Raw genomic sequence first — 16,573 nt, forward strand, 5'->3', positions numbered from 1 at the left:
TCTAAAATCACAGAAAACAAGGTTCCCTCTATAACCAGGTAATTCTTTCCTACAACTTTTTCATGAAGCTTTAAAAATGGAAAAAAAAAATATATGGTAGACTCTTTTGCTTTCTCCTACATCTGGTTTCTCCCCATCTTTCCTATTCACTACTCCAGCAACTCTAAGCCTCCTCCATGTCCTTTGTTCCCTCAATTCAAGCTAGTAAATTCCATTTTCTTTGCTTTTCATGTAGATTACTCAGTTCTACTTTTCTGTGTCTTACTGAGTAGTGCAAGTCCTGAACTTTCACGTATTTTCTTCTTTCTGTCACCAGATCTGAGCTGTTGGACAAACTCTCAGGGAAATGATTGATTCGGGGGAAGGGCAGGTCTGTGTGAGAGTGGGGCCGAGAGTCTTCTAAAAATGGGAGAGAGGACTTAATCAGATGCCAACCCCAGCCTGGGGAAAGAGGAAGAGGATGTGAATGATAATGAAATTGTGGCTGAGGTGAGTCACTTAGCTTCTTGGGACAGGGTGCTATCATGGAGTGAGAAGAAAGAAGGCGGAGAAGAAAAGGCAGAGAGCCATCCTGGTAGCTACATGCACAAAGGCCCAAGGCAGGAGCACTGGAGAGGAACTGGGAGGCCCAGGAAGAGGGCAGGGTGTGGGAGCTTCAGGAAGATGGCAGGTGCTGCACACCGGTGTTCATTATTTCAGAAAGTGGCTGGATAAAGGTTAAGACAGGATGTTAAAATGGGTGTGTTCTCCCTTCATCTAGTCCAAGACAAGAAAATGCAAGACAAGAGGTGCCATCTGCTCTGATATCCCAAAGTAAGAGGGTAGGTTCCCAGGCAGGTCTCAAAGAGGTGCCCAAATGAATTGTTGCCACTCTTAGATGACCAAGCACCTCATGTATTAGAAAAGAGGAAGAAAGGTGAGGTAGTGCAGAGAGGATTTCCTTGCAGAGTTGTTGAGACACTATCAGTCTTATCCCTCCTCCTTTACCATGATGAGAAGGATGGGGGGTGCTCTGTTTTCTCCTCAGTCCTGAGAGGGTCTCAAGGGACTATTTTAACAGCTTGACCTGTGTGAGTCTGTGGGACATACGGCTGTGGCCACACCCATTCTTGAAAAAACCTAAAAATAAGAGACATAGGTGGCCAGGGGTCCTGTCAGTCTACTGAGGAGACAGTTGTATGAACAGGGCCTGCACTCCAAAAGCTTGTTAGGAGAAGGGGCGGTGAGTCCAACAAATATGTCATTCTCATGGATCAGATATGGATTATGTCGAATGCTATCCAAGATGACAACCTGGAGAGACAACAGGATTTCAACAAAGTAAATCTCTTTAGAGGGGAGATACAGGAATGAATACATCCATGTAGTGCGAGACATGAAGTCAAGATACCCTTCTGTACAACACAGCTGACCACAGACCCAAAGTGAGATCTGTGTGAGGGTCCCAAAGTGAAGATGTCCTAAGATTACAAAATCCACCCTCTTCTCCACAATTGCCTCACCATCTAGCCACTCTCACTGCTTCATCTGTTTTTGTCCTCCTCCAACCCAATGTGTGTGCAGTGCTGGGGTAATGTTTTAAAATGTAATCAAATCATCTCTATTTCTTGCTTAAACATCTTTCAGCAGGTTCTGTCTGCCTTTCTTGTATTATAAGGTGCTCATCCTACTGGCAAGGCTCTGCATGCTTTGGGAGCCCACCTTTAACTTGATCTCAGGCCAATCCCTCTTGCTCACCATGCTTTAGCCATGTGGTCTTCTTATAGTTCCTTGAATACTCGAGTTCTTTAATTCCTCAGCTCTCTACACATGCTGCTTCATATGCTTGGCATGCGGTTTCCATCACTCTTCAGTTGGCTAGCAACCCCTCAGTCTGTGGATCTCTTGGCATTTCAATGAAGCTTTCTTGAAAACATTTCCCACCCCTGTCTAAATTATCCTTTTCCTCTTACTTTTTCTCCCAACACTCTGTGGTTATCTTTCACATCGTTTATCATGATTATTATTTATTTGAAAGTTTGTTTTAGTCTGCCTTTCCCTCTGGACCATGAACTCAATGAGGCTAAGGACTGTGTCTGTTAATTTGCCTCGATATTCCCAGCTCTTGAGCATGACGCCTGATAAATATACATTAAATAAATTAATGAACACATTTTTTTCATGGTCACTCATGAACTGAAGCAATGGTGGCTGGTTTGAGATAATTCGTGGAAGCTGATTAATCAACGATGCATACATAGTGTTCAAGAGCTGAGAGGGGGAACTTGAAGATCTATTTGTATTATTTCATTTCAAAGATGAAATGCCTAAGGGTCCAAGTGGTATAAGATTTGCCCCAAGTTGGAGAAGGTCCTGCCTGGTTTCACTCTTTCATTGCTTGTCCTAAATATTTCCTCCTTTTTTTTGGGTTGTTTAACCTACATGAAGATGAGGTTGGGGCTAACTGGATGATAACGTAAGCGTGGGTGAGAACCTGGCATGCAACCTGGAAAAGCAACAGGCAAACCCCTGAATGAGAAAAGAGTTAGAAACCCTTCAGGAGGTAAATTACCTGAAAACTTTCTTCAGGGCGGCATCATTTCATGTGATGTGTGTCTGCTGTCATAGTCACTTCACAGAAAGCTGAAGTGACACATGAACACACTCTAAATTATTGGGCATGTATGCTTGTTTATAAACACTCACTGAAAAGTCCCTTTTCCTTTTGGAGAATAACTACTTAGCTGAAAGACTGCTGTGCTTTCAAAAGACTGGACTTTGAAAGTAATTACTTACTTTTCGTTTTCAAATTAGAGAATGCTATTTGTGCTCTATGTGGGAATTTAAGTAAAAGCTTCAAAGAGGAAGTTATTTCATTGTGTGCTGGACTCTGCAATAGTATCATTATATGTTAAAATATACGTATTTTACTCAGGCCCAAACACCATGATTTCAGTTTTCCATGTCTGTTCTTATACAGTACACTGTTTTGTATGAACCAGACCACCAGCAATTATTTGGTTTCTGATGTTCCAATGTCCATTCTGGGATAACAGGAATGACTGAAGAGGAAAGCTTTCATTCTGCAGCTCAGAGAATAGTTCAAAGGAATAATTCACATCACAGCAGTGGCATTAGTTTACTGTAGCAAGATATGGAGAAGCCATGGTCTGCCCTGTTTTATCACTAGTGACCACCATCACAAAGTCATTGCTGCAAGTGACCCTTATGCGTGAATAGAGTAGGAAAAACATAGTTTTAAATTGGAATCTGTCTCAGTCTGGCTCTTTAAATTTAAGGAAACTACTAGTATTTCTGGAACCTCAGCTACATCATTAAATGGGACTAGTACTATCTACTCTCAGAGTTTTTAATAGAATAGTATCACAATGTATGCAAAAGGATTGCGTGGGTTTAAATACCTGGAAGCAAAGATGCCACTGAACTTTGGATAAACAATGGTGGACCAATCATATAAATTTCCCACTTAGTCCTACCAACACCCTACTAAAATTATAGTCCAGGAATTTAAAAACAAAGCATATGCTACACAGAACAAGGTTATTGGAAGAAATAGCAAGAATAGATGAGAGTTTAACATATTTGGAAGATAAAAGGCAAGTGGAGATATGGTAAGCAACTTAGTAGATGATAGGGAGACTGAATGTCTCAGTAACAACTTGGAAACTAGAAGAAGATGAAATTTCAAAAGCTGTTAAAATTTTCTGAGAAAAAAAAGATTTGCAACCCAGAATTTTATGCCCAGCCAAATTATTAACATGTATGAAGGTAGAATAAAGATATTTTCCTATCTTCAGGGATTCAGAATATTTACTTTACACATACGTTTTCTTAGAAAACTGCTAGAGAATATGACTCAGAAAAATGAGGGACTAAATCAAGAAAGAGGAAAATATCAGATCCAGTACATAACAGAACTGACAACCGACACCGAGGAGAGGTAAGCGGTATTCCACTATGATAACTCTGCAGTACCCATACACTGGAGGGTCAAGAAGAAGTAAGCCAGCAGACCTGGAAAAAAATAGCACTTTAAAGTTTATTGATAGCCAGATGCAGTGGTGCATGCATATAATCCCAATACTTTGGGAGGCCAAGGTGGGTGGAGGCCAGGAGTTTGAGGCCAAGAGTTCGAGACCAGCCTGGGCAACATGGTGAAACTCCATCTCTAAAACAAATTCAAAAACTAGCCGGGTGTGGTGGTTCATGCCTGTAATCCCAGCACTTTGGGAAGCTGAGGTGGGCAGATCATTTGAGGTCAGAAGTTTGAAACCAGCCTGGCCAACATGGTAAAAACCCATCTCTACTAAAAATTCAAAAATTAGCCAGGCATGTTTACGCCTGCCTGTAGTCCCAGTCATTCAGGAGACTGAGGCATGAGAATCGCTTGAACCCAGGAGACAGAGGCTGGAGTGAGCCGAGACTGCACCACTGCTCTCCTGCCTAGGTGACAGAGTGAGATTCCGTCTCAATAAAAAAATAAAATAAAATAAAAAGTTTATTGATACCTTTGAGGTTTTGATACTGTAATAGATATGGCATTTGATAAATCTGTGAAGGCATTTGAAAAAAATAATTATAGATACATGAAACGTTCAGGAAGTAAAAAAGGCAATTTTTAATTTGAGGAAAAATAAAATCTGTGTAAGATTGTAAGAAATGTACAGTACTTGAATCAGAAGTGAACAATAGCCACAATAGGGCATAAATTGGCCATGTATCACAAAATTGTGATAAAACTACTTGGGAAGATGGAAGTAAGGGAGCAAAGACTGTGATATGACTCTGTAGAAGGTGACAGCAAGGAAGAAAGAAACAAGGAGTGTTGCTGGAGATGTGAGAGCTGAGCCCTCATCTTCTGCAGCAGGAAGTCAACAAAGTCAATAAACAGCAGCAGAAGCACAGCATTTAGAAGTGCTGAAATAAATGACAGAAGAAACAATGAAAGAGGACAAAAGTGATTGCCTTTCAGACGCGAATCTGGGATGAGACAGTTTCTGTTGTAGAACTTTCAGTACCATCTGCCTTTAAACTATTCTCATGAACTACTGTAACAAAAAGCAGGTAAAAAAAATGAAGTCTCTGGAAACAGGGTCAAGTCATCCCTCAGAATGATGTGGCTCTTGGGATGCGGAGATGTTGGGAAAATATGGGGCTAGCTCATCACCTAAGTCATCAGTTCTTCCCTGGGCATTTGCAGTTCTGGGCTAAATTAAGACGGTTTTATAAGTTACAGCTGAAAATTATTAAAAATGTTAGTTATGATGTTCAAATGGAGTTTGGAATGGATCAATGCAAGCCAATACAACACTGATTAGGAGATAGGCAGTGCGCTGTTTTATGAGCGTGGTATCATTTACCACTATGCTTAAGTGAGCTGTCCACAGAGAGCCAAATATTGGAGCGCAAAGACATCTGGACATAAATGTTGGAAGAAAATATTGAAAAGCTTTTCTCAATGCTGGTGGCTGAACCTACTACACTAAATGGCATGCATCTACTTTTTTTAAAAAATGAAATTAATTACATATATCTGTAAAATAATTGACTGGACTCATTTTGGTAAGATTTTGCCATTGAGGCATTGCTTAATCCTCAATCCAATTTCATATAATGTCAGAGTTAAAGATAAAACAGGATAAAATGGTGATTTACAACTGAGATTACTTAACTACAAAAATAATTTGGAGAATGAGTACACATAAACTTGTATAAGAAAAGAAATGTAATCAGTACAGTACTTAAATCAACAATGAACAACAGTTATAATTCTTGTTAATAATTAGTCTGCTTCCAGATTATACAAGTATAGAATTACTCCTATAATTTATTTGATGAAATTAGTATAAATTAGACAAAAAAGACTCTTTACCATGATTTAAGAAAAATAATTTTAAAAATCTGTAACTACACATATAGAAATGTCCATAAATATTGCTTAGATTATATAAAATATCCATAAGTGATTCTAAGGTAAATACAGGCAAGATAGTCCAAAGACTTTCTAGGCCTCTGCTTTTCTAGGTTTAGCTATTGGATTCCTCTCAACGTCCACCAGTACAGGGGCATGGCCGGGAGAGGAGCCTGTGAGGGATACCTGCATCAAGAGTTGTGCAGAGCCCAGAGAAGGTCAAATGATCATGTCACAGAAGAGGGTCTTAAAGCTGGAGAGAGGAGAGCAAAAGCAATGGGTAATTTTCAGTGCCAAGGCAGACAAGAGGAATTTAAGGGCTAAGGATGATGCAAACAGTAATAATGACGACAGAGTCAGTACTTTTAAACTAAAGGCTGTAACAAAACTGGTGCTAGACAGTAAAAATAGGCCTAATAATGCAGCTAGCCCTATTCATCAGCAGTTTGCCCTTGAATATACACTAACACAAGGAAGAAACAGAATCTCGTGGAGATCACTAAAGCAGCTCTCCACCATGCAACCCCTCCCTACTTTCCTTGCTTCATTTTCAACATGATACCTTGGGTTCCTCCTTTGATTTATCAGATCATTTATGGTTCCTGGTAAGGGTGGCTGTGTCATGCCTCTTGAAGGCTGCTCATGCTGCCTTCCCTGCCTTTCTCGTTTGACTGGTAAACAGTCTTACTTTCTATGAACCACCTCTAAGTACTTTCCAAAGCCTCCTGCACACACATCCTCTCTCCCTCCACAACTGCAGAACCCGCTACTCTCCTCTGTCCCCTCATGGGTCTCAGAGCACCTGTAACAACAGGACATCTCCTCTTCTGCTATGTGGGACGTGACATGAAACGGTGGATTCTTTACCTCTGGGTCCCTGTGGTCAGTGAAGTGCTTGGTACAAAGTACATCACTGTCCCTCAGGAAAGATTAGTCTACCCAGGCCTGGGCAGGACAAATGTCCAGGCTAACAGGATACTGGGGCTTCACCCCTTTAATTCTATTGAAAGAGCTGGACTTTTTTACGTGGCCCCTGACTCCTGGAGGTCTGCATGATCACCAGGTTCGAGTCGGCCTACAGATCTTTATGTATGGGCTCCCAGCTGGCTAGCCTTGCTTTTTATTCCAATGTTCTAATATGACTGCCTCCAGAACTCTCCAACCTCCCAGGTCACCTTGCAATGCAGGCCAGATACTGTTTCATCAGACTCCTACCTGACCTAGGAGGCTGGCTGAAAGCTGATTCTGGGAATCACTCTTTCTGTCTCTGCTATTGGCTCTTCATATCCTCCTACTCTCCTCAAAGTAGATGTTGAAAACCATCTGGACAAGAACTAAGTTAGCTGTGCCTCTTGACCTTTCTAATTTTGCTTGTGGACTTCTCCCTGTTAATAGCTTGCGTTGGCCTCTGCCTCCTCCTTATAGAATGAGTTTTCGCCTCCCTGGGTGACCCACGACAGCCTCTGTGAACACTTAGTTATCCTGACAGATGCTTCAGACTTCTATTACTGCTTTTACCTCACATGTATGACCCAGAAGTGCCTGCCATCATATACCTAGACACGTGTAATAATAGGAGTGTGGAAGCATAACAATTTAGCCATAGTTTTATGTAGTGATTCAATGCAAAGGCAACTGACTAAACACATAAATAATGGCCTGAATGATCACATGTTTGGAATATTGAGTTCCACAATCAAAGGAATGCATAAATTGTACATCCTTAGTGCCATTATTGAAACCTGTGGCTTCAAAATCTAAGAAATCATGATGATTTGAAGAAGTCAATGCTCCATAGCAGAATTAAAAAAAAACATAACGTGACGTATTTTCATTACTTTCACATGCTACTTCTCTTTGATGTGAAGTAATGATGTGGGGACAATTTCTAAGATTCTGAAGTCACGTAAAGCTAGCTAAACCAAATGGAGCCACTGAACATGAGTTTTCCCCTTCTCATATAGACAAAGGGTAATTTGAAAGAAAAAAATGAATTGAGGAAAACATCAAACTAAGTTTCAAAGAGTTTGTCAGTGAATATACAAACACACATACACACACACACACACACACGAGAAAAGCCATTGTATGAGAAGTCAGAAACTTGAGTTTTTATCCTGATTCTACTTTTTTACTTCGTATTCTTACATTTGAATAGGAAGGAGAAAAGGTAGGAAGGAATTAAAAATGATTGAACTCTTATGCACCATTAGGCAATTTCCTGGATGCTTCCTCACTTTATTAATAAAAGAACATTACTTTTTATATAAAAATATTATAACAGGGGAAGTAGGGATAATAGGTAACTTCATTGGAAAGAATGAATAAATGTTGAGTTGGGATGGGTATATAATTCACTGACTGTGCAGCTCAATATTGAAAATTTTCTCTCCTCTTATGATCTCAGCAGTCTGTGTGGCATTTCCATTGCTTTAGTTTTGCAGGTTGCGTATGAAGGCCCAACAATATGCAGCTAGTGAGGACAGGAATAGGACTAGGGTCTGGGTCTACACAACTCTGAAGCCCGGCTCACTTCCCTTCTCCTTGCTGCCTCTGCCAGCCATCTGCATGCTGACAGATCTCTACTCTGATCTGGTCTAGATTTCTTCCACTGAAAGTGAAAGGGCATCTGTGGCTCTCTCAACACTGTCTGTGATAATGATAAAATTAAAATATGTATATGTAACCATGGTCAATGAGGACGAGGTTGAAAGAGAAGTAGCAAGAGTTTGCAGGTGCCAAAAGTTTTCCTTGGAAGATTCTGGGGCTGCAACTATCCTGGCCCAAAACCCTCTTTGGAAGAGACATTTGCCTCTTTGGAAGAGAAATGTGATTCTCATCACATTTGTGGTGGGTTATATATGGGCTCTCATAGTTGACAAATGTGAACAGGAATTTTCAGAGTGGCCAGCTGCTGTAGGTGTGGGTACCCATAATAGATTCCTATAAGGGTTTACAGCTCAGTATATATGCTACAGCCCAGTATAGGCCTTTGAAAATATGTAGCATGAAAGTGTGGAAATAGAGCTCCTCCCACTGCACACACTATTGCCAAGCCCTCCAAGCTGGTGATTACATGCTGTATCACTAACACATTAGAAGTTAAGGGTGCAGATGCAGTAGCTCATGTAAGTGTATGCTGCTGTTTCTAGTTTTGTCACACACCTACCTATTCAGGGGCTTATTTTTGTTTTTTAAAATGATATTGATGAATAGTCTTTATTTAATAAAAGCAATGTTCTCAGCTTGTTTGATTCTTTTAAAAGCTTCAAAGAGTGAAACCAGGGTGGCGAAGTTCAAATGTAGGAATACAGAAGTAAAAAAAGTAGGATAGCAGTTTTACAAATTTTTAAAGCCTCTATGTATAAATTACATTATATTTGGGTGTTCATATATGAATATGTATGTGTATGTACATACATATAGCTTATAAAGACACCATGGCAGAGTGGGAGAAGTCATGCCTAAGGCATCAAAAAACTTAGGTAATAGTATTCAGCTCTGAGACTTTGAACCAGGCACTTGATCTCTGAGTCTCAGTCTGCAGATCTGAAAAAGGCTGTCATGAGCACAAAATGGGAAAATGAAGGGGCCCTCTTTTTGGAAAACATACATCTCCCTGCAAAAGTAAGTGGTGTGATGGCTAGAGGGTGTATCATCTGCAATTCCCCATAGTGATTTTCCTGAGGTCATGATTTCCAGATTCTTTAGGCTGAACTGCACATAGCTAATGCAGGTATGTCACCTGTGATCAGGCATGACCTCAGATAAAGCACAGGTTATATGGTTTGGCTGTGCCCCCACTCAAATCTCAACTTGAATTGTATCTCCCAGAATTCCCATGTGTCGTGGGAGGGACCCAGGGGGAGGTAACTGAATCATGCGGCCAGTCTTTTCTGTGATATTCTTGTGATAGTGAAGAAGTGTCATGAGATCTGATGGTTAATCAGGGGTTTCTGCTTTTGCTTCCTCCTCATTTTCTTTTGCCGCTGCCATGTAAGAAGTGCCTTTTGCCTCCGGCCATGATTCTGAAGCTTCCCGAGCCATGTGGAACTGTAAGCCCAATTAAACATCTTTTTGTTTCCAGTTTCAGGTACGTCTTTATCAGCAGCATGAAAACAGACTAATACAGTAAATTGGTACCAGTAGAGTGGGGCATTGTTGAAAAGATACCTGAAGATGTGGAAACTGACTTTGGAACTGCATAATATGCAGAGGCTGGAACAGTTTGGAAGGCTCAGAAGAAGACAAGAAAAGGTGGGAAAGTTTGGAACTTCCTAAAGACTTGTTGAATGGCTTTGCCCAAAATGCTGATATGGATAATAAGATCCAGGCTGAGGTGGTCTCCGGTGGAGATGAGGAACTTGTTGGGAACTAGAGCAAAGTTAACTCTTGTTACATTTTAGCAAAGTGACTGAGTGGCATTTTGCCTCCATCCTAGAGATCTGTGGAACTTTGAACTTGAGAAAGATGATTTAGGGTATCTGGCGGAAGAAGTTTTTAAGCAGCAAAACATTCAATAGGTGACTTGGGTGCTGTTAAAGGCATGCAGTTTTAAAAGGGAAACAGCATCAAAGTTCAGAAAATGTGCAGCCCCACTATGCTATAGAAAAGAAAAACCCATTTTCTGAGGAGAAATTCAAGCTGGTTGCTGAAATTTGCTTAAGTAGCAAGGAGCCGAATGTTAATCCCCAAGACCAAGGGGAAAATGTCTCCAGGGCATATCAGAGGTCTTCATGGTAGCCCCTCCCATCATAGGCCTGGAGGCACAGGAAGAAGAAGTGGTTTCGTGGGCCGGGCCCAGAGCCCCTGTGCTAGGGACTTGGTGCCCTATGTCCCAGTCACTCCAGCCTGGCTGCAAGGGGCCAATGTAGAGCTTGGGCTGTGGCTTCAGAAGGTGGAAGCCCCAAGCCTTGGCAGCTTCTATGTGGTGTTGAGCCTGTGGGTGCACAGAAGTCAAGAACTGAGGTTTAGGAACCTCCACCTAGATTTCAGAAGATGTAGGGAAACGCCTGGATGTGTAGGCAAAAGTTTGCTGCAGGGGTGGGGCCCTTATGGAGAACCTTGGCTAGGGCAATGCAGAAGGGAAATGTGGGGTGGGAGCCTCCACACAGAGTCCCACACAAAGTCCCTACTGGGGCACTGCCTAGTGGAGCTGTGAGAAGAGGGCCACCATCCTCCAGACCCCAGAATGGTAGATCCACTGACAGCTTGCACGGTGTGCCTGGAAAAGCAGCAGACACTGAACGCTAGCCTGTGAAAGCAGCTGGGAGGGAGGCTGTACTCTGCACACCCACAGGGGCAGAGCTGCCCAAGACCATGGGAGCCCACCTCTTGCATCAGCATGGCCTGGATATGAGACCGGGAGTCAAAGGAGATCATTTTGGAGCTTTAAAATTTGACAGCCCCACTGAATTTTGGACTTGCATGGGTCCTTAACTCCTTTGTTTTGGCCAATTTCTCCCATTTGGAACAGCTGTATTTACCTAATACCTGTACCCCCATTACAGGAAGTAACTAGCTTGCTTTTAGTTTTACAGGCTCATAGGTGGAAGGGACTTGCCTTGTCTCAGATGAGACTTTGAACTGTGGACTTTTGGGTTAATGCTGAAATGAATGAAGACTTTGGGGGACTGTTGGGAAAGCATGATTGGTTTTGAAATGTGAGGACATGAGATTTGGGAGGGGTTAAGGGTGGAATGATATGGTTTGGCTGTGCTCACATCCAAATCTCAACTTGAATTGTATCTCCCAGAATTCCCATGTGTTGTGGGAGGGACCAAGTGGGAGGTAATTGAAATACAGGGGCTGGTCTTTCCCATGCTATTCTTGTGACAATGAATAAGTCTCACGAGAACTGATGGGTTTATCAGGGGTTTCTGCTTTTGTTTCCTCCTCATGCTCTCTTGTTGCTGCCATGTAAGAAGTGCCTTTTGCCTCCTGCCATGATTCTGAGGCCTCCCCAGCCATGTGGAACTGTAAGTCCAACTAAACCTCTTTTTGTTCCCAGTTTCTGGTATGTCTTTATCAGCAGCATGAAAATGGACTAATACAACAGGTCTATATACAGCACTCTACTCTCCATTATAAACAGCTTCCTTCCTTATATCTTAATTTATAAGCAATTAAGTTGATCCTTGCTTTATAAAAGTTCACTTTAAACATAAAAGTAGGTAACGTGAAAATTTTTGCAACAAATCAAGAATTCTGGCCATACTTCATGAACTTCAAAATCTGGCAAGATCAGGCTCTTGGGAGAAATCATTTGCAGTCATTTTTGATAGCATTTTAAATAGGAGATTTTAAAGATGGCAGACAGGAGGCAGGACTAGCTTGCAGATCCCACTTGGGGAGACAGCAGCTTGTGGAGACTCATATCATGAACTTTTCCTCCAAGAACTACCACAGGCACATACCAGGAAGGCCGAGAGAATCCATAGACCTTTTGAAGAAACTGGATCACTGCTACAGACTCCCTGAGACATGAAAAACTGATGACAGCTGATGTGCTCTCGAAAGTGCCACCTCCTGGCTGGAGGCCAACCAACACAAAACCAGTGCAATAAACAGAAACATAACCAAGGAATCACAGAGTCTGCTTCACTCCCCAGCTACCTCCACTGGAGCAGGTGCTGGAATCCATAGCTGAAAGACCTGAAGATGTATCACATCACAGGACTATTTGCAGATATTCTCCAGTACCAGCTTGGAGCCCGGTAGGTCTGCTGGGTGACTAGACCCAGAAAAGCAACAATGATTACTACTGTTTGGCTTTCAGGAAGCCCCATTCTTAGGGGAAACAGGAGAACACCACATCGAGGGAGCACCCCATGGGGCAAAAGAATCTCACAGCAGCCCTTGAATCCCAAATCTCTCCTTTGACATAGCCTACTCAAATGAGAAAGAACCAGAAAAACTATTCTGGTAATATGACAAAACAAGGTTCTTTAACACCTCCAAAAGATCATAACAGCTCACCAGTAATAAATCCAAACCAAGATAAAATCTCTGAATTGCCAGAAAAAATATTCAGGTTAATTATTAAGCTAATCAAGGATGCACCAGAGAAAGGTAAACTCCGACTTAAATAAATAAAAAACATGATAGAAGATATGAATGGAAAATTGTTCAGTGAAATAGATAGCATAAATGAAAAACAATCACAACTGAAAAATCAAGGACACACTTAGAGAAATGCAAAATCCACTGGAAAGTCTCAGTAATAGAATCAAACATGCACAAGAAAGAATTTCAGAGCTTGAGGACAAGGCTTTTGACTCAACCCAATCCATCAAAGGAAAAGAAAAAAATAATTAAAAAAATGAACAAAGCTTCCAAGAAGTTTGGAACTATGTTAAACATCCAAACCTGAAAGTAATTGGGGTTCCTGGGGAAGAAGAGAAATCTAAAAGTTTGGAAAACATATTTGAGGGAATAATCGAGGAAAACTTCCCTAGCATTGCTAGATATCTAGACATCCATTTACAAGAAGCTCAAAGAACACCTGGGAAATTCATCACAAAAAGATCATTGCCTAGGCACATAGTCGTTAGGTTATCTAGAGTCAAGACAAAGCAAAGAATCCTAAGAGCTGTGAGGCAAAAGCATCAGATAACCTATAAATGAAAACCTATCAGATTAACAGCAGATTTCTCAACCAAACTCTTTTTTTTTTTTTTTTTTTAAAACACTGATTTACTTTTTATTCAGAGCTTATGAGATGTTAGATGACGAGTCAGTTATCTCCTGAATGAGTTCAACCTTCACAAAGGACAATTCTTTTGGTATAAATTATTGTTTCTTAAAATTTTCCAATAGAACATTTTCAAAATAAACTTCACTAATTTACATTAAGTAAAGCAAAAGTAACATAGACAGTCAATTATCTACCTGTGTATACACCACTACTCACACATATTAATATTAATACAAACATTTGCATTGTGCCTCTTCAGAATCACACATAAAGAAAAACAAAAGCAAAGACAAAGAGTTTAAAATATAAGGGCAGATAAGCAGATAATTACATTACAAAGACAATATTATTAGCAAATTCGTAATATCAGGTTTGAAAAGGATCTATGTTTCTTTTTCTATAGTAGCGTATTAGTTTGTTCTCACACTGCTGTGAGGAAATACCCGACTGGATAATTTTTAAAGGAAAGTGATTTAGTTGACTCACAGTTCTGCAGGGCTGAGGAGACCTCAGGAAACTTACAATCATGGCAGAAAGCAAACGAGAAGCAGGCACCTTCTTTACAGGGTGGCAGGACAAAGTGAGTACAAGCAGGGGAAATACACATGCTTATAAAACCATCAGATCTCATGAGACTCACTCACTATCATGAGTGAACAGCATGGGTGAAACTATTCCTATGATCAAATTACATCCACCTGGTACCACCCTTGACACATGGGGATTATGGAGGCTACAATTTGAGGCGGGATTTGGGTGGGGAAACAAAGCCAAACCATACCAAGTAGTGTTTTAATTTGTGTTGTCAGACTTAAACAGCTGCCAGTAATGTGTCCTGCTTTGATCAATCACTCATGACCTTATAAAAATGACCTACACTTTTATCAAGTCACTAAGCCTGTACCAAACCTACGTATTCACAGACTCTACCAATACTTTTACCAATTGACACCTATAATCAAAGTAAAGTTTTGAAACTGCTATCTAGGATAGTTTTATCTTTTCTATGTTTTTGAAATTAAATTATTAATCTCAGCCAAACTCTTATAAGCTAGAAGGGATGGATAAATTTCTGGAAATATACAACCCTCTTAGAGGTCCAATTTGTAGCCTCCTTAAACAAAACAATTCTACGTTTTTGAAATTAAATTATTAATCTCAGCCAAACTCTTATAAGCTAGAGGAGATGGATAAATTTCTGGAAATATACAACCCTCTTAGAGGTCCAATTTGTAGCCTCCTTAAACAAAGCAATTATCAGTCAAAAATTTTGTATCCAGCAAAACTAAGCTTCATAAATGAAGGAAAGATACAGTCTTTCCCAGGCAAATGAATGCTGAGAATTTGCCACTACCAAGCCAGCACTACAAGAACTGCTAAAAGGAGCTCTAAATCCTGAAACAAATCCTTGAAATACACCAAAAATAGAACCTACTTACATTATAAATCTCACAGGACCTATATAACAATAACACAATGAATAAAGTATTCAGGCAACAAATAGCACAATGAATAGAATAGCACCTCACATCTCAATACCAACATTGAATGTAAATGACCTAAATGCTCCACTTAAAATATACAGGGAGAATGGATTAGAATTTACCAAGCAAGTTTCTGCTGTCTTCAGGAAACTCAACTAACACATAAGGACTCACATAAACTTAAGGTAAAGGGGTGGAAAAAGATTTTACATCCAACTGGACACTAAAAGTGAGCAGGAGTAGCTATTCTTTTTTTTTTTTTTTTTTGAGACGGACTCTCGCTCTGTCACCCAGGCTGGAGTGCAGTGGCCGGATCTCAGCTCACTGCAAGCTCCGCCTCCCGGGTTCACGCCATTCTCCGGCCTCAGCCTCCCGAGTAGCTGGGACTACAGGCGCCCACCACCTCGCCCGGCTAGTTTTTTTTGTATTTCTTAATAGAGACGGGGTTTCACCGTGTTAGCCAGGATGGTCTCGATCTCCTGACCTCGTGATCCACCCGTCTCGGCCTCCCAAAGTGCTGGGATTACAGGCTTGAGCCACCGCGCCCGGCCGGAGTAGCTATTCTTATATCAGACAAAACAAACTTTAAAGCAAATGCAGTTAAAAAAGAAGAAGAGGAACATTATCTAATGATAAAAGAACTAGTCCAACAGGAAAATATCAATTCTAACTATATATATAATCTATAACATATGTATTCTAACTATATATATTATATATAACATATATATTCTAACTATATATATATAAAATACATATGTATATATAATGATAAAAGGACTCTAGTCCAACAGGAAAGTATCACAATCCTAAATATATATGCACCTAACACTGGAGCCCCCAAATTTATAAAACACCTAACACTGGAGCTCCCAAATTTCTAAAACAATTGCTACTAGACCTAATAAATGAGATAGACAGCAACACAATAATAATGGGAGACTTTAATACTCCACTGACAACACTAGATAGGTCATTAAGACAGAAAAAAAGAAAGAAACAATGGACTTAAACTCTATCCTATGACAAATGGACCTAACAGATATTTACAGAACATTCTACCCAACAACTACAGAATATACATTTTGTTCATCAGTACATGGAACATCCTCTAAGACAGATTATATTATAGGCCACAAAACAAGTCTCAGCAAATTTAAGAAAACTGAAAATTATATCAAGTACTCGCTCAGATCACCATGCATTACAGTTGAATTTGGAAATCAACTCCAAAAGGAACCCTCAAAACCATACAAATACAGGGAAAGTAAATAACCTGCTCCTGAATGACTGTTGGGTCAACAATGAAATCAAGATGGAAATTTAAAAATTCTTTGACTGAATGACAATAGTGACACAACCTAGCAAAACCTCTGGGATACAGCAAAAGTGGTGCTAAGAGGAAAGTTCATAGCATTTAAATGCTTACATCAAAAAGTCTGATGGATCTCAAATAGGCAATCTAAGGTAACAACTCAAGGA

The 16,573-nt window shown here is 40.4% G+C and overlaps 1 protein-coding gene across 2 annotated transcripts in view; it reads right to left on the reverse strand.

Moving 5' to 3' along the window:
• The window catches only part of STAC (SH3 and cysteine rich domain), a 176,016-nt gene that overhangs the window by 65,095 nt on the left and 94,348 nt on the right, over positions 1-16,573 (reverse strand). The window lies entirely within an intron of this gene.

The sequence above is a fragment of the Macaca mulatta genome, chromosome 2 (genome assembly GCF_049350105.2).
Source record: "Macaca mulatta isolate MMU2019108-1 chromosome 2, T2T-MMU8v2.0, whole genome shotgun sequence".
Taxonomy (NCBI): domain Eukaryota; kingdom Metazoa; phylum Chordata; class Mammalia; order Primates; family Cercopithecidae; genus Macaca; species Macaca mulatta.